Source organism: Trichechus manatus, unplaced genomic scaffold (assembly GCF_000243295.1).
Source record: "Trichechus manatus latirostris isolate Lorelei unplaced genomic scaffold, TriManLat1.0 scaffold00002, whole genome shotgun sequence".
NCBI classification, from domain to species: Eukaryota; Metazoa; Chordata; class Mammalia; order Sirenia; family Trichechidae; genus Trichechus; species Trichechus manatus.
The window spans coordinates 32,554,228-32,577,240 of record NW_004443938.1 but is presented as its reverse complement, the minus strand read 5'-3'; positions in this window follow the sequence as shown (position 1 = coordinate 32,577,240).

The window sequence follows — 23,013 nt, the reverse complement described above, 5'->3', positions numbered from 1 at the left end:
TTTTTAATTGTCTCTAAGAAGAAATTATGCCTATATAGATACTCCTCTCTATAGGAAATAGAACTTAATTCACTATAGCAACCATCCTCCACACCCTTCTTGAGGGTGGAGTAGATGTATTCACTTGCTTCCAAAGACAGAAGTACGAACAGGCAAAAGGAGGAACTCCACAAAAGTGTAGAAACATGACCCCTATGTATAATAAAAACTACCATAATTAAGCAATGATCCAAATACATGAATCAGTGATATCATGTAAATATCATTTACCACCTGATATGATGTGAGGATAAGGACACTCCATCTCTGTGGTATTTTTATGGATTGAATTGTGTCCCCAAAAAATATGCGTCAACTTGGCTAGGCCATGATTCTTAGTATTATGTAATTATTCTCCATTTGTGTGATCTGATGCAATTACCCTATGGATTTTAAATTCTGACCCCTATGATGTTAATAAGGCAGGATTAGAAGTAGTTATGCTAATGGGACAGGATATAATCTACAGAATTAGGTTATATCTTGAGTCAATCTCTTTTGAGATATAAAAGAGACTAAACAAGCAAGCAGAGAGGGGGAACTCCTATCACAAAGAAAGAAGAACTGGAAATGAAACATGTCTTTTGGACCCAAGGCTCCTGCACTGAGAAAATCCTAGGCCCAGGGGAAGATTGATGACAAGGACATTCCCCAAGAGCCAACAGAAAGAAAAAGGATTCCCCTGGAGCTGACATCCTGAATGTGAACTTCTAGCCTCCTAAACTGTGAGAGAATACATTTGTTTGTTAAAGCCATCCCCTTGTGGTATTTCTGTTATAGAAGCACCAGATAACTAAGACAGTAATTTCTTTTCCAAAAATCCATGTTGTTGACCAATGGAACAGAATTGAGAACCCCGGATGTAAATCCATCCACCTACAGTCACCTGATCTTTGACAAGGGACCAAAGTCCATCTAATGGGGAAAAGACAGTTTTGTTAACAAATGGTGCTGGCAAAACTGGATATCCATCTGCAAAAAAATGAAACAGGACCCATACCTCACACCATATATAAAAACTGATTCAAAATGGATCAAAGATCTAAATATAAAGCGAAAAACTATAAAGTTCATAGAAGAAAAAATAGGATCAACGCTAGAGGCCCTAATACATGGTATTAACAGGATAAAAACTATAACCAACAACACACAAACTCCAGAAAATAAGCTAGATAACTGAGATCTTCTAAAAATCAAACACCTATGCTATTCAAAAGACTTCACCAAAAGAGTGAAAAGAGAACCTACAGACTGGGAAAAAAATTTTGGACATTACAAGTCAGACAAAGGTCTAATCTCTATATTCTACAAGAAAATCCAACACCTCTACAACAGAAAGGCAAATAATCCAATTAAAAAATGGGCAAAGGAAATGAACAGACACTTCACCAAAGAAGACATTCAAGTGGGCCAACAGACACATGAGGAAATGCTCACAATCGCTAGCCATTAGAGAAATACAAATTGAAACCACAATGAGATACCATCTCACCCCAGCATTACTGGTACAAATCAAAAACACAGGAAATAACATATGTTGGAGAGGCTGCGGGGAGATTGGAACTCTTATGCACTGTTGGTGGGAATGAATAACGATACAACCATTTTGGAAAATGATATGGCACTTTCTTAGAAAGCTAGAAGTAGAAATACCATGATATCCAGTAATCCCACTTCTAGGAGTATATCCTAGATAAATAAGAGCCGTCACATGAATAGACATATGCACACCCATGTTCATGGCAACACTGTTCACAATAGCAAAAAGATTGAAACAACCTAGATGCTCATCAACAGATGAATGGATAAACAAACTATGGTATATACACACAATGGGGTATTATGCAACAATAAAGAACAATGATGAATCTGTGACGCATCTCATAACATGGATGAAACTGGAGGACATTATGCTGAGTGAAATAAGTCAATCACAGAAGGACAAATATTATATGAGACCTCTACTGTAAAAATGCATGAAAAAGTTTACACACAAAAAAGTAACAATCTTTGTTGGTTATAAGGGATGGGAGAGGTGGAGGGGGAAATACAAAATAGACAATAGATAAGTGGTAACTTTGGTGAAGGGTAAGACAGTACACAATACTGGGGAATCCAGTATAACTTGTACAAGGAAAGGTCATGGAAGCTCCATAGACACATCCAAACTCCCTGAGGGACTGAATTGCTGGGTGGAGGGCTGTGGGGACCATGGTCTCGGGGAACATCTAGCTCAATTGGCATAACACAGCTTATAAAGACAATGTTCTGCATTCTACCTTGGTGAGTAGCATCTGGCATCTTAAAAGCCTGTGAGCAGCCACCTACAATACTCCAATGGTCTCACCCCTTCGGGAGCAAGGGAGAATGAAGAGAACAGGATACAAGGAAAAGATTAGTCCAAAGGACTAATGGACCATGGCTACAAAGGCCTCCACCAGACTGAGTCCAGTACAGCTAGATGGTGCCTGGCTACCACCACTGACTGCTCTGACCGGGATCATAACAGAGGGTCCGGGACAGAGCTGGAGAAGGATGTAGAGCAAAATTCTAACACAAAAAAGACTGGATTTACTGGCCTGACAGAGACTGGAGAAACCCTGAGAGTATGGCCCCCAGACACCCTTTTAGCTCAGTGGTGAAGTCACTTCTGAGGTTCACCATTCAGCCGGAGGATTGGACAGACCCATAAAACAAAAGGGGACTAATGAGGCACAGCAGTCCAGGGACAAGGACTAGAAGGCAGAAGGGGACAGGAAAGCTGGTGATAGGGAACCCAAGGTTGAGAAAGGACAGTGTTGACATGTTGTGGGGTTGTGGGGTTGTTAACCATTGTCATAGGGCAATATGTGTACCAACTGTTTAATGAGAAACTATTCTGTTCTGTAAACCTTCATCTAAGGTACAAAAAAAAAAAAAAAGAATTATCTATGTGAGATCAAATTGACAACAGCAACTCAAAAGGTTTGATGGGAAGCCTAGGGAGCAGTGAGTTGAAGATAATGGAGATGGAATAATTTGGAAAATGATAGTGAGAATAGCAGCACAACTGGAAGAACGTAATCGATGTCACTGAAGTGTACCTGTAGAAATTTTTGAAATGGTGTATATTTGGCTACGTATATTTTCACCAAAAAAGAAAAAATGTCCTTCAAGTTGGAGAAGGGAGAGTGTTGACATGTTGTGGGGTTGTTAACCAATGTCATAAAACAATATGTGTACCGTGTAATGAAAAACTATTTGTTCTGTAAACCTTCACCTAAAATGCAATTAAAAAAATTTAAAAAACAAAAAGAAAAATCCTTGTTGGTGGCCATGGCATTGGCTCCAATGCATGGCAACCTTAAGTATAAGCAAACGAAACGTTGCCTGGTCCTGTGCCATCCTCACAATTGTTGCTATGCTTGACCCAGGGCTTTGAACTGGTTCCGTCTGGTTCGAACTCCTGTTGAGAAATTACATTTCTAACAAGTTCCCAGGAAGTTATACACAGGAATCACCTGGAAATCTTGTTAAAATGTAGATTCTGATTCAGTGTATCTTGGGTGGAAATGCAAATTCTCAGCAGGGGTTCGAACCGGAGCAAACCGGTTTGAAACCCTGGTTTTGAGGCACTGTTGCAGCCACCGTATCAGTCCATCTCATGGAGAATTTCTTTCATTTTTGCTAACCCTCCACTTTACAAAACATAATGTCAGTTTCTAGCGATTGGTCTTTCCAGATGATGTGTCCAAAGCAAACAAGACAAAGTCTCCCACTGTTGCTTCTAAGGAGCATTCTGTCTGTATTTCCTCCGAGATTGATTTGTTCCTTCTTCTGGCACTACAGAGTATATTTAATATTCTTTATGAACACCAGAATTAAAATGCATCAATTCTCCTTCTGTCTTACTTTTTCATTGTCCAGCTTTCACGTGCATATGAGACGACTGAAAATATCATGGCCTGGATCAGGCGCACCTTAGTAATCAAAGTGACATCTTTGCATTTTAACATTTTATAGAGGTCTTATGCTGCAGATGTTCCTGATGAAAGATGTTGTTTGATCTGACTGTTCTTTCCATGGGCATTAATTGTTGGATGGTAAACTTGTTCCATGGGCTCAAGTTTAATGAAATCTTTGACAATTTCAATTTCCTCCCCATTTATCATGTTATTATTTATTGGTCCCATTGTGAGAATTTTCATTTTCATTGTGTTCAGCTGTAATCCATATTGAAGGATTACAGCTGAACAAAATGTGGTGATAGTAAACAATTTGTTATGCTAATTGACCTCGATGACACCCCCCCCCCCAACAATGGTGGTCCCCAGCCCTCAGCCCCAGTTACTCAGTCCCTCAGGATGTTTGGATGTGTCTATGAAGCTTCTATGACTTTACCTTGGTCAAGTTGTCCTGACTTCCCCTATATTGTGCACTGTCTTTCCCTTCACCAAAATTAACACTTATCTGCTGTCTACTTAATGATTTCCCCTGTCCAATCCTCCCTTCCGTCATAACCATCAAAGATTGTTTGTTTCTGTGTGTAAACCTTTTCTTGAGTTTTTATAATAGCAGCCTCATACATATTTCTCCTTTTGTGATTGACTTATTTCACTCAGCCTAATGCACTCCAGACGCATCCATGCTGTGAGATGTTTCGCAGATTCATCAGTTCTTTATCATTGCATAGAATTCCATTGTGTGTAAGTACCATAGTTTGTTTATCCATTCATCTGTTGATTGGCACTTAGGTTGTTTCTATCTTTTTGCTATTGTGAACAGTGCTGCAATGAACATGGGTGTGCATATGTCTATTCATGAGACCGCTCATATTTCTCTAGGTTATACTCCAAGGGGTGTGATTGCTGGTTCCTATGGTATTTCTGGTTCTAGCTTTTTAAAGGAATGCCATGTTGTTTTCCATAGTGGCTGTACCATTTTGTGTTCTCACCAGCAGTGCGTAAGTGTCCCAATCTCCCTGCAACCTCTCCGACACTTGTTATTTTCTTTTTTTGATTAGTGCTAATAATGTCTGAGTGAGATGCTATCCCAATGTACTTTTGATTTACATTTCTCTAATGGCTAGTGATCACCAGCATTTCCTCATGTGTCTGTTAGCCACCTGAGTGTCTTCTTTGGTGAAATTTTTATTCATATCCTTTACCCATTTTTTAATTGGATTATTTGTTTTTTTGTTGTTGAGCTGTTGTAGTATCTTGTAGATTTTAGAGATATGTCCTGTCTGTAGGTCCTCTTTTAACTCTTTTGGTGAAGTCTTTAGATGAGCATAATTGTTTAATTTTTAGAAGCTCCCAGTTATCTAGTTTATCTTCTGGTGCTTGTGCATTTTTAGTTATGGTTTGTATCCTCGTTATGCCATATAGTAGGGCTCCTAGCCCAAAAAGCAATAACAAGAAGGCAGGAAGGGACAGGAAAAATGGATGGACGGGAACTGGGAATTGGGGTGTGGAAGAGGAGAGTGCTGACATATCAGAGGGATTGCAACCAATGTCACTAAACAATTTGTGTATAAATTGTTGAATGAGAAACTAATTTGCTTGGTAAAATTTCACCTAAAGCACAATAAAAAGAAAATAGTAAAATGAAATTCATGTATCCTCACATAGCTAAAGAAATAAAACATCACAGGTATAGCTGAAGCAGCATGTTTATTCCTCCCCAATTGCATCTTTCTTCATTCCACAGCAGTAAACGTTAAAATTGAATTTATTTATTATTTCTATAAGGAGCCTCGTGGTGTGGTGGTTAAGTGCTTGGATGCTAACGGAAAGCTCAGTAGTTCGAACCCACCAGCTGCTCCGTGGGAGAAAGTTGTGGCAGTCTGCTTCCCTAAAAGATTACAGTATTGGAAACCCTATGGGGCAGTTTTACCCTGTCCCTATAGCATTGTTTTGAGTTGAAATCAACTAGATGGCAAAGGTTTTTTTTTTTTTTTTAAATATCCATGCATATCATTATGCCCTTATTAAAAGTGCATTTGTCTTTTAAAATAGTTTTGTATTGCATTTTTTTAAACTTCATATAAATGGTAACACATCTCTAAAATTTTATTTTACACAAGGTATAGTTTAAAAATTCATCTGTATTTATATGCAGAGATTTAGTCCATTCATTTTCACTGCTTGTGCTATTCCAGTGTAATAATGTGTTTTATTTTTCCATTTGCCTGGTAATGGACATTTAGGATGTTTCCAATTTTCCACTATTTATAAACTATAATGCCTGTGTACATTCCTGCACAAATTTTCTTATACAACTATTTAAATTTCTCTGGAACAAAGGCTAGCAAACTTTTTCTTAAAGGGCCAGATAGTAAATATTTTAGGCTTCGTTGACAAAAAACAACATCAAGGATATTATGTAGGTACTTTGCATAACCAATTAAAATGTCACCATTTAAAAATATAAAAATGTATTCTTAGCTGACAGGCCATAAACAAACAGGTGACTGGTCAGATTTGGCTTGAGGGCTATAGTTTATCAATTCAAGCTCTAGAATATATACTGAGCATAGAATTGCTGGACTGGATCGTATGCTATGTACATATTCAGCTATTCAAAAAATTGCTTCATATCTCCAAAGTGGATGTACAAATTTACCATCCCACCAGCATTAGATATACATTCATGTTGTTCTATAGTTTTCCCAACAATTGGTTTTGTCATGGATTGAATTGTGTCCCCCAAAAATATCTGTCAATTTGACTAGGTCATGATTCCCAGTACTGTATGATTGTCTAACATTTTGTCATCTAACGTGATTTCCCTATGTGTTGTAAATCCTATCACTATGATGTAAGGAGATGGATTAGTGGCAGTTATACTGATTAGATCTACAAGATTAGATAGTGTCTTAAAGCAATTTCTTTTGAGATATAAAAGAGAAGCAAGAAGAGACATGGGGACTTCATACCACCAAGAAACCAGTGCCAGGAGCAGAGCGTGTCCTTTGGACCTGAGGTTCCTGCACTGAGATGCTCCCAGACGAAGAGAAGATTCATGACAAGTACCTTCCTCCAGAGCCAACAGAGACAGAAAGCCTCCCCCTGGAGCCGACCCCCGAAATTTGGACTTCTAGCCTATTGGACTGTGAGAGAATAAACTTCTCTTTGTTAAAGCCACTCACTCGTAGTATTTCTGTTATAGCAGCACTAGATGACTAAAAGAGGTATTAAAAAACAATTTTTTCTAGCACTGTTTATTGAAGAATCCAGTATTTCCTCATTCATCTGCAGTATAATCTTTGTTATATATCAAGTTCCATAAATGTACAGATACTTCGTTCTGTTTGTTATGCATCATGGTCCATTTCTTTATTTTTGCTTCAGTTCTATAGTGTTATAGTTACCATAACTTTATAGTAACTCTTAATATTAGTAAGGCAAGTCCTTCTACCTTGGTTATCCTCCCCAAAATTGTCTTGGATAGTCTTTTTCCTTTGCTGTTTTATAGCTATTTAAAAATCAACTTATATCCCAATAAAGTCCCTGTTCGGATTTATACTGGAATTGCTTTGAATTTATAGATTATTTTGAGGGTGAAATGAAATATTTATCATATTAATTCATCCTGTCCATAATCATGATTCTTGTATTTATGTAGGTCTTTTAAAAGTAATTCAAAAAATTTTCAGGTTTTTCCTCATAAAGTCGTACATATCTTTTGTTAGATTTTTTTTCCAACCTATTGTAGTTTCTGTTGCTACCTTAAATGATATTTTAAAAAGTACACTTTGTAACTGTGGTCAGTGTTTAGGAATATAACTAATTTTAGTATACTAATTAGTGTATTAAATGTTAATGCATTTTATAAAATTTCTAAAATTATTAAAATAATTATCATAATATGTTGATGTAGTTTCTTGGAATTTCTGTACAGGCAATAATATTCACCACAAACGATACCATTTTGTTTTTCTTTTCCAATCCTAATTTTACATATTTATTTTTCTTATTTTTCTTGTTCTTCAATGTTATCTAAAACAATGCTTCTCAACTAGTGGCAATTTTACTTCCCAGGGAACATTTGGCAATGTCTGGAGACATTTTTCCTTGTTACAACTGAGGTGGCTGATACTGGCATTAAGTGGGTAGAGGCTAGAAATTCTGCTAAACACTTAACAATGCACACAACAGTCTCCCTATAGCAAGGAAGTATTCAGCCCAAAGTGTTGATAGTGCTAAGATTGAGAAATGGTGATCTAAAACCTCAAGTACATGGCTAAACACAATCATTCATTTTTTAAAGAGGGACATGGGTGTTTCTAACACATTAAAATTGAATAATTTATTTCATACAGTTTTAGAAGATAATTTATTAAAAATGATTGTTGACTTTTACAAACACTTAATGCTGTTTTTCTTTAATATATGAGTGTAGTGACTTGCACTAAGTTATTTTCAAATGTAAAGTCTCCTTGCGTGCCTGGAATAAACTCATCTTAATCATGAAGTATTACTTATTTTTTATATTTCTGTGTATAATTTGCTATTGGTTTGCAAATGTTTGGAAAATCCTGCCTATAAACAATTTCTAGCTTACAACATATATTACATTATTGTCTTTAAATACACATTAGTTTTGTCTTTAGGCAAATTCAAAACAATGTATTTACTCCTTAACATGCCTAAAATGCAATTCTTAGCCAAAAGCATTAAAGAAACTGTTTTTTCAAACATGTCTTTACTGAAATTGTTGTGTGTGTAATGTGGGACAAAAACAAAAAAAGAGAAGTAATTGTAGGATATTCTAATTCTATTTTCCTCTGTTCCACAAGTTAGGTTCTCTGAAAACCTTTGTTAAACCTGGGTTTGAGATTTGTTTATTCGGGACCCAGGCAAGTTTGTGGAGAATGTATATTCTGCTGTGTTTGGACAGACTCTTTTATAAATGTTAATTAGATCAAGTTCACTGATAGTACTGTTCAGGTCAAGTAAATCCTTACTGATTTTCTGCTTGATTGATCTACTAATTACTGACAGGGGGAGTTGTTGAAGTTTCTAATTATGACAGTTGATTTTTCAATTTTATCAGCTTTTACTTCATGTATTTTGATGCTCTGTATTTGGGTAACAACACATTTATGATTATGTCTTTTTAGAGAATTGACTCCTTTATATAATGCTACAGGGTTTATGCCTGAAAATGTTTTTACTCTGAAATCAGCTTTTTCAGAAATTAATATAGTTATTCCAACGTTCTTTTTTTTTTTAGTTAGCCTTAGCAACATATATCTTTCTCCATCTCTCTACTTTTAACCTATATGAATATTTATATGTAAAACAGCTTTCTCAGAAACCAGATTAAGTTTGCCCTTGTAGCTTTATCCACTCTGACAATCTCTCTTTCAATTGGTGTATGTAGAACATTTACATTTAAAGTTACTGGTATACTTAGATATATATCAACCATGTTTGTAACTGTTTTATATTTGTTGCCAGAGGCTTCTTTCTCTGCCTTCTCAGGTTTTAATTGAGCATTTTTATGATTCTGTTTTATCTTCTCCTTTAGCATATCACTTTTTACAATTTTTGATTTTTTTTTTTTTAGTGGTTGCTTTAGAGTTTACAAAATGTATTTTACTAATATAAATTTATACTGATCTAAGTCTGTCTTCAAATAACTTTATTCCTATACAAGTGACTTATAACAGAATTCCAAATTCCTTCCTCTTCTACTTGTGAAATTGCTGTCATTCTATTTCATTTATCCATATGTTATAATCACCCAATACATTATTATTGTTGTTTTAGACAAACAGTTATCTTTTAGATCAATTAGGAATAAGAAATTTAAAGATTTTATTTTTCTTTCATGTATTTCTTCTCTGACACTTTTTATGTAGATCTAAATTTCTGATCGGTATCATTTCCTTTCTGTCTGAAGACTATCGTTTAAAATTTTTTCAGGACAGGTTGGCTGGTAATGGATTCCCTCAGTTTTTATTTGTCTGAGACAGTCTTTCTTTCTACTTCAATTTTGAAAGATTCTTTTGTTGGATATAAGTTCTAGGGTTTTTTTTTCCACCAATAATTTAAATATTTTACTCCTTTCTGTTCTTTTTGCATGGTTTGTGATGAGAATTCAAACATCATGTTTATCCTTGTTCTCTGTTGGTAGGATTTTTTTTTCCTCTGGCTTCTTTCAAGATTTTCTCTTTGTGTTTGGCTTACTGCAGTATGAATATAATATGCATAGGTGTAGTTTTGTTTTTGTTATTTTGTTTGTTTTGTATTTATTCTTCTTGTTGTCCTATGATATTACTGGATCTGTAATTTGATGTTATTCATTAATTTGGAAAGTTCTCAGCCATTATTACTTCAAATATTTCTTCTGCTCTGTTCTTAATTTTTCCCACTGGTATTCCAATTACGTGTATATTCCACCTTTTGAAATTGTACTACAGGTCTTGGATGTTCCACTCTGTGGTTTCATTATTTTTCTCTTTGCATTTCAAGTTGGGAGGTTTCCAAGGACCTTATTCTTTCTTTGACAGTATTGAGTCTATTGATGAGCCCAAGCTCCATAATGATCACAGATATTTTAAATTATCCATCTAATAATACTAATATCTTTGTCATGTGTGAGTCAACGTTGAGGCTTGCTTTGACTCTTAAGGCTGTTTTTTGTTTGCTTTGCAATTTGACATGCCTTGTAATGTTTTTTTTTTTTTTGAACTGGACATGTTTTATTGGTAATAGGACCTGAGGTACATAGGCCTATAGTGTGATGATTTCTGTTAATCTGGTTAGGAGCTGGGTTTTGTTTAATCTTCGCTCTAGCTGTAGGTGCCATAGGCTTCAAACTCCCTTACTCTAATTGTTTTTTGTTTCACTTTTTGACATTAGGCTTTTCTAAGTACTTGAGTCAGAATCAACTCAATGGCAAAGGGTAACTACTCCTCAGAGAGAGTCTGAGCCTCGCAGATTTCAGCTATTATTATTCACTGTCATTATACTAGAGCCTTGTTGGTGTCATGATAAGGCATGAGAAAGAGAGAGCATTCTATAATCTTCCAATTAAATTTCACTCTTCTGATGGGCTTGTGTTTCTGGCCTGTGATAATCACAAATGTTCCCCCCTTAGGTGAGACAGGAATTCTAGTAGAGTGAGAAGAATGCCGTTCTCTCCACAGTTGTGAGACAAGGCTCTGCTAAAGTCATTCCCACTGGAGAGGGTAGGTCTTTGTTATGGAGAAGACTCTGGGTGTATTTCACAAAGATAAATTTTTCCACACCTGCCAGAACCAGGAAAGAAAATTTCTTACATCTTTACCATGAATATTTTCTGTAGTTCCTGGAGGTAAAGCCCTCAAAAATGTGGGAACTTCTCTAAGACTGTGGACCCCAGAAGAATCTTATTTTCAAGCTTCCAGAAATTCATCAAGGTTATCATTTATATGGCTTCTGTTCCAGGTAAGGAGGTCATGACTGTGACTTTGGATTCATCTGTCTCTTCAGATCTGGGGATGGAAATTTGTCCTGCAATCTCAGATCTCTAATGGGTCTAAAAAAGTTGTTTGTTTTCAATTTGTTCAAGTTTTTGTTGTTATTTTATTTTTGTCCTATGGAAGACTTCATTAATGTTATTTGATTTCTGATTTCTGTAAACAACATTGCTCCTAATAGTTCTTCATTTATAAAAGAATGAGGAGAATGAAGAAACACAGCTACTTAAGATTTTTTTCTTCATCAAAAACTTAGATCTTTTCCAAAAAGAATGGCTGGTCTTAGGAAATGGAGAACTTCCTGAACAGCTTCTTGTCAGGGAGCCTGAGGAAATTGTGATGGCCAGAGTCAGGATGAAGCTTAGACCACTAGAGAGACTGTAAGACGGCCAGTGTGACTGAATCATAGAGAACATGGAGACAAAGTGAGGCTTATAACATGACTGGAAAAAAAAAGGGGATGTTGAAATTAAAGCATGACTGGGGAGATGCATGTGGAAATTTTTTATCAACTATTTTTTTCCAAAGAAAAAAAGGAGCAGTCACAATTTTAAAATCTACTCATATTAAACATAGAAAAAAGTATCAAGAATGCCAAGGAAAGATAAAGAATAGTAGAACATTAATTATTCCCTTTCAATACTCAGTCACTTTTCCAAATGAGTATTTTTGATATAAATGATTGCATATCTGAATAATATATTTTAACTTTTTAAATTTTAAAATAATATAAAAAGTGAAAATAATAGTAGAAAGTATTCACGCATACACTTCACCCACAATCCCCAAGTATTAACACTTTACCATGGTTGGTTCATTATACTTCCTGTCTTTCTATATAAACACTAAGATTATTTTTCAGAACTATTTGAGAGTGTGTTGCAGACCTGCACTCTTTTATCACTAAAGACTTCAGTGTATATTTCCTAAACAACAGAAAATCACCTTACATCTCCACAACATAATTATCATTATTAGGAAATGATCATGGTTACAATGTTATTACCTAATCTATACACGTTAGTCAAATTTCATCATCCAGAGTCCAGCCTAGGGCTGTGTTGCCTTTAGTTTCCTGCCTCTTTAGTCTTCTTCAATTTGGAAAAATTTCTCAGTATTTCTTTTCTTTGTCTTTAATGATCTTGACAGTTTAAAGAGTACACAGGCTAGTTACCATTATTTTGTGAAATACCTCTCAATTTGTATGTGTCTATTATGTCCTTTTCAGTGTATCAGATCAGTCTGCACATGATATTGTCTTGTTCTGTTATTGGTGATGTTAATAGTGATTTCTTGGTTAAGATTATGCCTACAAAGTTTCTCCAGTATAAAGTTTCCCTTTGTAAAACTAGTAAGTATCTTGTGGGGGAGATATCCTGAAGTGCTATTTAATTTCTTAGCTTCTCCTCACACTTTATCTTCCCACCATTCCCCATCCCTGCCCTCTCAAACTTTCAACATCTTTGTGTGGTTATGGCTTAATCTTTTTTTTAGAGCACAAAAACGACTTCTCTGCCCCTAAGTTATACTCTCCTGTTAACAATAACAGCTTACATGATCAATTCAGACTACGGCTCAAGCCTTTCTGATTTTGCAGAAGCAAGAGAGATATATTATCACCCCCACAGAATCCAAAGGGGGAAATCATGAGAGTGTCCTGTGTTTTATGATATGTTATTGCTGTCTAGTCTCTTCAGGGGAATCATTCCTTAACGTTGAAAACAAAACAAAAACAGTGGTACCAGGGCCATTCAAGTAAAAAAAAAAAAGTCTGGAGTAAGAGTCGAAGGGTCTGCAAGTGAAGTTGTGGAGTTAGAGGGAGAGACATGCTACATGGTGTGAGACTCAAGTCACTATCATGTTTCAGCAACTTGATGAGCAGCATCTGGTACGTGACCCTTAACAAGCCCTGACAGGGTTAGGCCTCTGGGGTTGAGTGCAGAGCTCTCCTCATACAAGGCACACATTGTGGTGAGTCTGGAATTTCTGGAAGAGGCTGGGGATGGAATTAGTAAACACTGCTATAGTAGTTGTGCTGGGATCCTTTGTGTTTGACCAAAATTAGACAGAATCCGACTCAGTCAGACCTAACCTCAACCTTTTCAAGGTGCTAGCTGAGGAAGAAGAAATATTTAGCTATTCTCCTGATGAGTACAGTCTGTGTTAAGGGACATCTTCATGTTTACAGGTAAAGAAAAGACATTTTCCGGGACCAATACCCCACCCCCACCGCTGCTTATTTAAGGAGAGAGGAGGTGGAGAAGGAGACAATTCCAACCTCCCTGAGGTTAAGTAACTTGCTCCTGTCTTCATGACCCAAAAGCCAGATCTCTGAATCTCGAGAAATATACCCTCCTTAGAGTTTAGAACTTGTAACACTGTACAAAGAACATGGCAGGTGCTCTGTTATTATATATACAGTCAAATTGAATTGCTATATTATGAAGGAAAGTTTTGATGAAATGTCCATATTGTAACATATGTGCATTATATAGCAGAAATCATCAAAGACGGTATATCCTCTTCATAAAAAATTTAAAAATGCTTTTCTCATAGCACCCTTTTTTTTTTTTTTTTGTCCTACAGGAATTATGAACCTAGGATTGTGTTTCCTTTTTTTGCTTTTTCCAATTCAAAATTTACAGCGAAAATTAAGGCTCACCGCTTGTGATATTCCAAACAACACAACTGTAATTGTGTGTGCAAATCTTTCCACTGCTTTATTCTTCTTCTATCCCCACTTATATTGCTCTAAATTTTTCTAACCATATATGTTAGAAATTCTTTGCACAAAAATTTTCAGGGCAAGCACATGTTTCAGAAAAGAATAAGCTGCCTTTAATTTGACCCACTACCAAAAAACAACAAAAACAAAAAAAAAACCTCCTATCAGTCAAATTTTATTTTAAATTTTTGAATAATTTAATGTTTACTGCACACATGAACACATACAGTCAGAAATTAAGGCAATCAATGATAGCTTTTTTATGTTTATAAAAATTACTTGACTCAGTTAAAATAAAAAAGGAAAGTTAGAAATTTAGCAAAAATAATTGCAAATGTTTTATATCATTATAAAAATGGAACTAAATGTTTATAATGAGAAAATCATAAATATAAACATAGAGGATAAATGTTTTAAAAATTGTAGTAATGCTCAAAAACATGAATTTATGGTTTAGAATAAAATTTCTAAAAGAACATCATACTTGGATTAAAAATGTACAGTATTTTAAATAGCATGGAGAGCAGTGTAAGGGTGTGCTCTGTTAGATAACTCAATAAATGGCTACTGTAATGGTGACTTTGCATGTGGCAGTTAAAAACCTTTTTTTTTTAAAAATGAGAAGAGGGAAAAATGTATATCTGAATTACTGGATTACTTCAAACAGTTGATGTTGTTGTTAGATGCTGTTGAGTGGGTTCTTACTCACTAGCAATCCTATGTACAATAGAAGGAAACACTGCCCGGTTCTGGACCATCCTCACAGTCCTTATACTGGAGCCCATCATTGCAGCTACTGTGTCAATCCATCTTGTCGAAGGTTTTCTCTCTTTCACTGACCCTCTGCTTTACCAAGAATGATGTCCTACATCAGTGCCTAGTCCCTTCTAATAACATGTCCAAAGAACGTGAGACGAAGTCTCATCATCCTTTCTTCTAAGGAGCATTCTGCCTGTACTCCTTACAAGATAGATTTGTTTGTTCCTCTGGTAGTCCATGGTATATACAATATTTTTTACCAACATCATAATTCAAATGCATCAATTCTTCTTTAGTCTTTCTTATTCATTGTTCAGTTTCACATGCATATGAGGCTATTGAAAATACCATGGCTTGGTTCAGGTTCACCTTAGTCTTCAAAATCACCTCTTTGCTTTCTAACACTTTAAAGAGATCTTTTGCAGCAGATTTGCCCAATGAAATCAAGAAATCGATTTCTTGACTGCTGCAGATGCAAGTAAAATGAAATACTTGAAAACATCGATATTTTCCATTTATCATAAAGTTGCTCATTGGTCCAGTTGTGAGGATTTTTGTTTTCTTTACACTGAGGTGTAATCCATACTGATGGCTGTGGTCTTTGATCTTTGTCAGTAAGTGCTTCAAGTCCTCTTCACTTCCAGCAAGCAAGGTTGTGTCATCTGCATAACGCAGGTTGTTATTGAGTCTTCTTCCAATCCTGACGACTGTTCTTCTTCATATAGACCAGGTTCTCAGATTATTTGTTCAGCATACAGGTTGAATAAGTATGGTGAAAGGATACAACCCTGACGCACACTTTCCTGACTTTAAACCACATAGTATCCCCTTGTTCAGTTCAAACGACTGCCTTTTGGTCTGTGTAGAAGTTCTGCATGAGCACAATTAAGTGCTCTGGAATTCCCATTTTTTGCAATGTTATCTATCATTTTTTATGATCCACACAGTCAAATGCCTTTGCATAATCAATAAAACACAGGTAAACACCTTTCAGGTATTCTCCGCTTTCATCCAAGATCCTTGGGACATCAGCAATGATATCCTTCATTCCATGTCGTCTTCTGAATCTGGCTTGAATTTCTGACAGTTCCTGGTCAATGCACTGCTACGAGCACTTTTGAATCATCTTTATCAAAATTTTACTTCCATGTGTCATTTTGTTGTAGTGTGGTGGCTTGTGTGTTGCTGTGATGCTGGAAACTATGTCAATGGTATTTCAAACACCAGCAGGGTCACCCATGGTGGACAGTTTTCAGCAGAGCTTCCAGGCTAAGACAGACTAGGAAGAAGGACCTGGTGGTCTACTTCTGAAAAAATTGACCAGTGAAAACCTTATGGATAGCAGCGGAACACTGTCTGATATAGTGCCAGAAGATGAGCCCCTCAGGTTGGAGGGCACTCAAAACATGATTGGGGAAGAGCTGCCTCTTCAAAGTAGAATTGACTTTGATGATGTGGATGGAGTCAAGCTGTTGAGACATTCATTTGCTGATGTGGCACAACTCAAAACGAGAAGAAACAGCTGCAAACATCCATCAATAATTGGAAATGTACAAACTATTAATCTAGGAAGATTGGAAATTTCCAGAAATGAAATGAAATTCATAAAGATCAATATCCTAGATATTAGTGATCTGAAATAGACTGGTACTGGACATTTTGAATCAGACAATCATATAGACTACTATGCTGGGAATGACAAATTGAAGACGAATGGCATCACATTCATCGTCAAATAGAATATTTCAAGATCTATCCTGATGTACAACTCTATTAGTGATAATATCCACATGCCTACAGGAAGACCAATTAATATGACTATTATTCAAATTTACAATTTTGAAGGATTCTGTGGACAAAATATTGTGTTAGGGAAAAAGAGGAAGAACCTCAACTAGATGGATTGACACAGTGGCTGCAACAATACGCTCAAACGTAACAACCATGGCGCAGAACTGGGCAGTGTTTCATTCTATTGTACTTAGGGTCGATATGAGTCAGAACAACCTCAATGGCACCTAACAACATTACAACAAGGGTAAAATATTGAACTACCCAGGAAGCATCAAAAGAAGATAGAAGGAATACGCAGAGTCACTGTACTGGAAAGAATTGGTCAATGTTCAACTGTTTCACAAGGTAGCATATGATCAAGAACAGATGTTACTGAAGGAAGAAATCCAAGCTGCACTGAAGGCATTGGTGAAAATCAAGCCACCAGGAATTGACAGGATAGCAATTGAGATGCTTCAACCAAAGGATGCAGCACTGTAGGTGCTCAGTTGTCTCTGCCAAGAAATTTGGAAGACAGCTACCTTGTCAACCGACTGGAAGAGATCCATATTTGTGCCCATTCCAAAGAAAGGTAATCCAATAGAATACAGAAATTATCAAATAATATCATTAATTCTGAAGTTTAAACAGTACATGATTATAAGGTAAGTACATGTACCTAAATAAATAAAGTTAACATATATAAAAAATTTGATTATTTTATCTACATTGTAAAATTTACATATTGAAATTGACCCTAGATGATGATTTTTTATTATCCTATTGAGAAAACAGTGACAGCCTTATATCTTGTGGAAACATATTCTTTTACTGGTTTTTGTTTTTATATTCTACTTTAGATTGAGCATGGAATACAATAACCAAAACCAAACCTGTTGCTGTCGAGACTAATTCAACTCATAGTGACCCTATAGGACAGAGTAGACGTTCCCTATAGAGTTTCCAAGGACTGGCTGGTGCATTTGAACTGCTGACCTTTGGCTTAGCGATCAAACTCTTAACCACTGCGCCACCAGGGTTCCATGGAATACAATACGGTGTGGATAAATACACACATTTAAAAATGAATATTCAAATTTAACTGTTTATCGGCTTTGTTAACAGCATAATCTTTCCTAATAGATTATGTTACATTTCAATATAATATTACAGGTTATTTAAATATTTAATGGGCAAAATATGGTTCTTGCACAATAAATTGTTAAGTTTATGTGAATAATGTCACGTTCCACTAAGCCAAGACTGAAAATTCAAGGTCAAAGGCCACATATTTATCATCAGGAAATAGACTGTTGTTTTGGTTCATGATGGCTAGGTAAGGTTGGGGCAACATTAAAAGATAAAACATGTGGTTCCTATGTGTTTTAAAGTAGGTTTTATTTTTAAATAATATAAAACGTTTGTTTTTGTTACACATTTATTTCTATCTATCCTGTAAATTTTTTTTTTGCAATTGTTATTATAGATAAGGCTCATGATTGGGTTTCTTCTTTTGTCTCTCTCACTCTCCTTCCCTCCCTCCTTCCCTTCTCCCTTTCCTTCTTTTTAATGTCTGTGTTCACATTGCCAATGTTGTGACTAGAGTCTTATCTCCAGTGACTCAGTAGTTAAGTCTTTTCCTCCTCATTTCATTCTTCTTTGCAGCAACAGCATCTGGCCAGTGAAAATGACATGTTACAGTTGGCAGTGTTTAATATTATTTGTTCTTATCACCGTTAACACTTCTATTATGATCGAAATGTTTAGATCACCACTGTCAGTTCCAAAGGACCTACTGACATACCAAGGAAAACTTTGATAAACGGCTCTGCTTACATTTTCTCTCTATTCTTCATAGTCCTTGTTTGAAAATCTTTTCCTGTTCCTCAGGATATTTATTTTGAAAAAATAAATCTTGGTTTTTTTAAGAGCTCATCAATTTCTGCTTCTTATTTTCCATTTGAAGTTTTAATCCTCTGTTTATAACCTCACAATTGGTTGCTGTGGAGGTGATTAAGGTGTCACAAATACAGGATTATTGTAATTCTGGGCAGAGAATAAGGCATAGATGATTTTCTAAGGAACAAAGATGTCATTTTCATGTAAATATATCAACCCTTTCAAAGTTAGAAAAGGGAATGAAAGACATAAACGTGAGATCTAATAGTACCAGTTATAAAAGAAATGGTTAAACATCAAAATTTCCCATGAAACATTAATAGCTCTGAAAAATGTTTATCTGCAATTTTTTTCGAGTTCCATGATTCTTTGAACATATAGGTGTGATGCAAGCATACAGGTTCTGTGTATTCATATACCCTCACAAATACAAACACATAACTGAATGTGATATGTGACTTTGAGCAAAGATCAATTTTTTGTTTGCTTTGTAGAAACCAGCGTCATTTTGTAATTGTACTTTCCATTCTATGTTGCCTTCGAAAGAATAGTATTTTAAAAACATTGAATATCTTACATTGATTACACATTAGATGAGAGACCTTATATTGCTTGGTTTTTCTAAGTAATTTAAATCTGGGAAATTATTGATCGGTTTGCTAATACCTTCTGAGAATTTTCGTCTCCTCTTACACTGAGTACTGGAAGATGTTTCCCAGTGCTAGGCACAGAGTAGGCTTTCAGTTAATTCTTGTCAATTTACCACAGAAAACAGAGTCTTCTACCTCTGAAGAAAAATGCTGCATTGACAAAATTTTGAATGGTCAGAGTTAAAGACAAATTTTTTCCCCTAACTTCCATGTCGTACCATTTTGTAGCTCTTCTGATGAGCACACAGATCTATCTGGGTATGAGGACAGAAGGGACGATGATCTGAGAGTCTCTTGGTCTCTTGGCCATGTAGCTGTCATCTTTGTACATCAGTCAGGCAGCTTCCTGTGTCAACAGCCCTCTACTGCTTGTGTAAGAAATTTTAATTGTCTGCGGCCATAAATATTGCCAGCTAGTGCAGTGCACAATATTTCTTCAGGTCACTGATGACATCATCATGGCTAATTCAAAGGACATTAAGCATGCATCACATTTGTCTTACTAATCTTTTCCTGCTTCTTCTCTGCTGTTTCTGGGCTATCTCTCCTTTGAGTTTTCTTTCTAACTCTAATCTTTCCTTGCAAGTCTGATTTCCAAATTGTTTCATCTATAATCCCCCAGATGTTTGTACTTATGCCATTACTATTTCATGCTTCACTCTCTAAAATCATGTCTGTACTTACATCTTCAAATGTCTGCTCTACTGTGATGACTATGGAATCTGCATATAAAATCCAGTCCTATCTCTTTAGGTTCACTCTGCAATTACAATTATGTACTACTGAATTTTGCTTGGATGTCTTACGGGCCACTCATAGGTAATATATTCTGAATCTTTCACCTGCTTCTACTAAAGCCTATCTATTTATATATATTTTTCATACCTTGGTAAATGCTACTACTAAACTTAGTTCTACGGCTGGAAATCTAAATTTCATCCTCCTTCCTTTGTGTCCCAACCCTAATAACCCCAATCAGTCAAAAAGTCCTGCCAGTTTTACTCCCTTAAAACTTTCCAATCTGTTCTTGCTTCTTGGTTATCACTGATACAACCTTAGATTAGAGTCTTATGTTCTATGGACTGGACCCAGTAAAACTGTTTTCTAAAAGTAACTTCCCAACATTGAATTCGTTTTTTCAACTGCAGCTATTTCTCTAAATAGGAAAGTAAATTGTGTCATTTTACTGCTTAAAATCCTTAACTTGTTTCCCATCTCTGTCGAGGGCAATATGATGGATTGGTTAATGTTACAGAGCCAGACAGCCTGGCTTCAAATGCTGGCTCCTTCACTTATTAGTTCATGAATATTAGTTCACGTGCCTCACCTTTCTAATCTGTAAAATTGGGTTAATATTGGACTTATCCCATAGGGTGACTGGGAGAAAGAAATGAAATACTTTCTATAAATTTGCAACATAACAACTGTTCGCACAGGGTAAGGGCTTGATAAATATTGTCGTTATCTCTACCATCATCATCTTCATCATCATTATCATTAATGAATGGAAAAAATACAAACCCCTTGGCATGTCATTCAAGATCTTCCATGTCTAGCATACTTTCCTTTCTAGTTGCACATCCTGATACAAAACCAGTTGTTGCTGAGTCGATTTCAACTAATGGAAGCCCCATGTGTGTCAGAGTAGAAATGAGCTCCATAGGGTTTTCAACGATTGTGATCTTTACACCAAGCTTTCTTCCAGGTCACCTCTGGGTGGTTTCAAACTGCCAACCTTTTGGCTAGTAGCAGAGTGCTTAAAGATTTGCACCACCCAAGGATTCCATTTACATCCTGATATACCACATAAATAACACCTCCACAAACACACTAACTCTTTCTTGCCTTTGAAAGCATTTTGCTGTTGAATTGGGATGTCTACTCCCTGCTACTCTCCTTATTATATCTCCTCTTTGTTGTTGTTGTGTGCCCTTGAGTTGATTCCAAGTCATAGCGATCCTATAGGACAGAGTAGAACTGCCCCATAGGGTTTCCAAGGCATAATCTTTATAGAAGCAGATTGCCACATTTTTTTCCCACAGAGTGGCTCATAGGTTCAAATGACAGACCTAAAGGAGAGCTTACCCACTGTGCCATCAGGGCTCCTTTCTCCGCTGTACCTGCTTATGAAATCTACAGTTTATCCTCTGAGCCACCATTCAAATTCATTTATATGAAGCCTTTGCTGATGCTTACGGGCAGATAGGCCCTCTCTTTTGTGCTTTCACACTACCCATAAGCATATTTCTAATACTACCTTTAACACGTTATTTGTTCTTGTTTATTTCCTGTCTTTCCAAGAGGGCTATAAAGACCTTGGTGAGTAGGACTTGTACTTTATTCATATCTCCAGTGCCTTGCAGAGTGTCTGAAATATCATAGCCAGTTAAAACAATTTTTACGTAAATGGTATACCCTCACTCGTAAGTTTTAAGTTATGAATTCGTTGCTTCAAATAAGCATATTTTTACTTAAATGGCAAAAGGTGGATTTAAGAGGGAGTCTAATATATACCTTCTAAAATCCCCTTTTCTTTCCGTGGGAATCCTTCTCTACTGATTCCTTTCTTTACAACTCACATTTGTTTGGTTATCAAATATAGATTCTAACTCAAAAATGCCTTGGAAACCTAGCCTTTATTTCTCCATCACAAGTCATCTAGTTCTTGCCTAGCTGCTGGTATTATGTTCCTCAAAGAAATCTAATACTGTCCCTGCCTGCTGAACTATTTTTCAGCGTGGGTATAAATCTGCACTCCCTAGTTCTTAAGTCAAAGCATTTTACAATCTATTGCTAGAAACCTTCCTCAGTGTTATTCTTCCAAAATTTTACTCAACTCTTTGCACCTTGTACCGCTGGACAGAAACAGGCAGTCGTTCTCTCTTCTGCATCTTTGCGTATGTTCTTCTATTTGTCTAAAATGCCTTCATCCACTTGCCTGGAACACTCAATGTTCCCAAATGCCAAGTTCAAATAGCGGGTCATTCCTTCTTTTATTCATTCACTCATTATAGTCACTCACCACTGTCATTTAGAAAAGGTACTTACACCAGTGCTTCTCAAAACTTAATGTGCAAGTGAAACAGTTGAAGATCTTGTTAAAGGGCAGATGCTGGTTCAGTAGGTCTGGAATAAGACCTGAAATTCTGCATTTCTAATAAGCTTTCAGGTGATGCTGATGCTAGTGGTCCATGAAGCACTCTTTGTGGACCATTTTTTTGCTCCTCATTCACAAGGTAAGAATGTGCCTCCCCCAGGGACAAGGACTAGAAGTCAGGAGGGGACAAGAAAGCAGGTGATAAGGAATCCAAGGTTGAGAAGTGACAGGGTTGACATGTCATGGGGTTGTTAACCATTGTCATAGGGCAGTATGTGTACTAACTGTTTAGTGAGAAATTATTTGTTCTGTAAACTTTCATCTAAGGTACAAAAAAAAAATTATCTATGTAAGATCAAATTGACAACAGTAACTGAAAAGGTTTAATGGGAAGCCTAGGGGACGGTGAGTTAAAGATAATGGTGATGGAATAATTTGGAAAAGGATCGTGAGAATAGCAGCACAACTGGAAGAATGTAATACATGTCACTGAATGGTACAAGTAGAAATTTCTGAAATGGTGTATCTTTGGCTATGTATATTTCCTTTTCTTTTTTTTATTGTACTTCCGGTGAAGGCTTACAGAACAACTATTTTCTCATGAAACAGTAGTACACATATT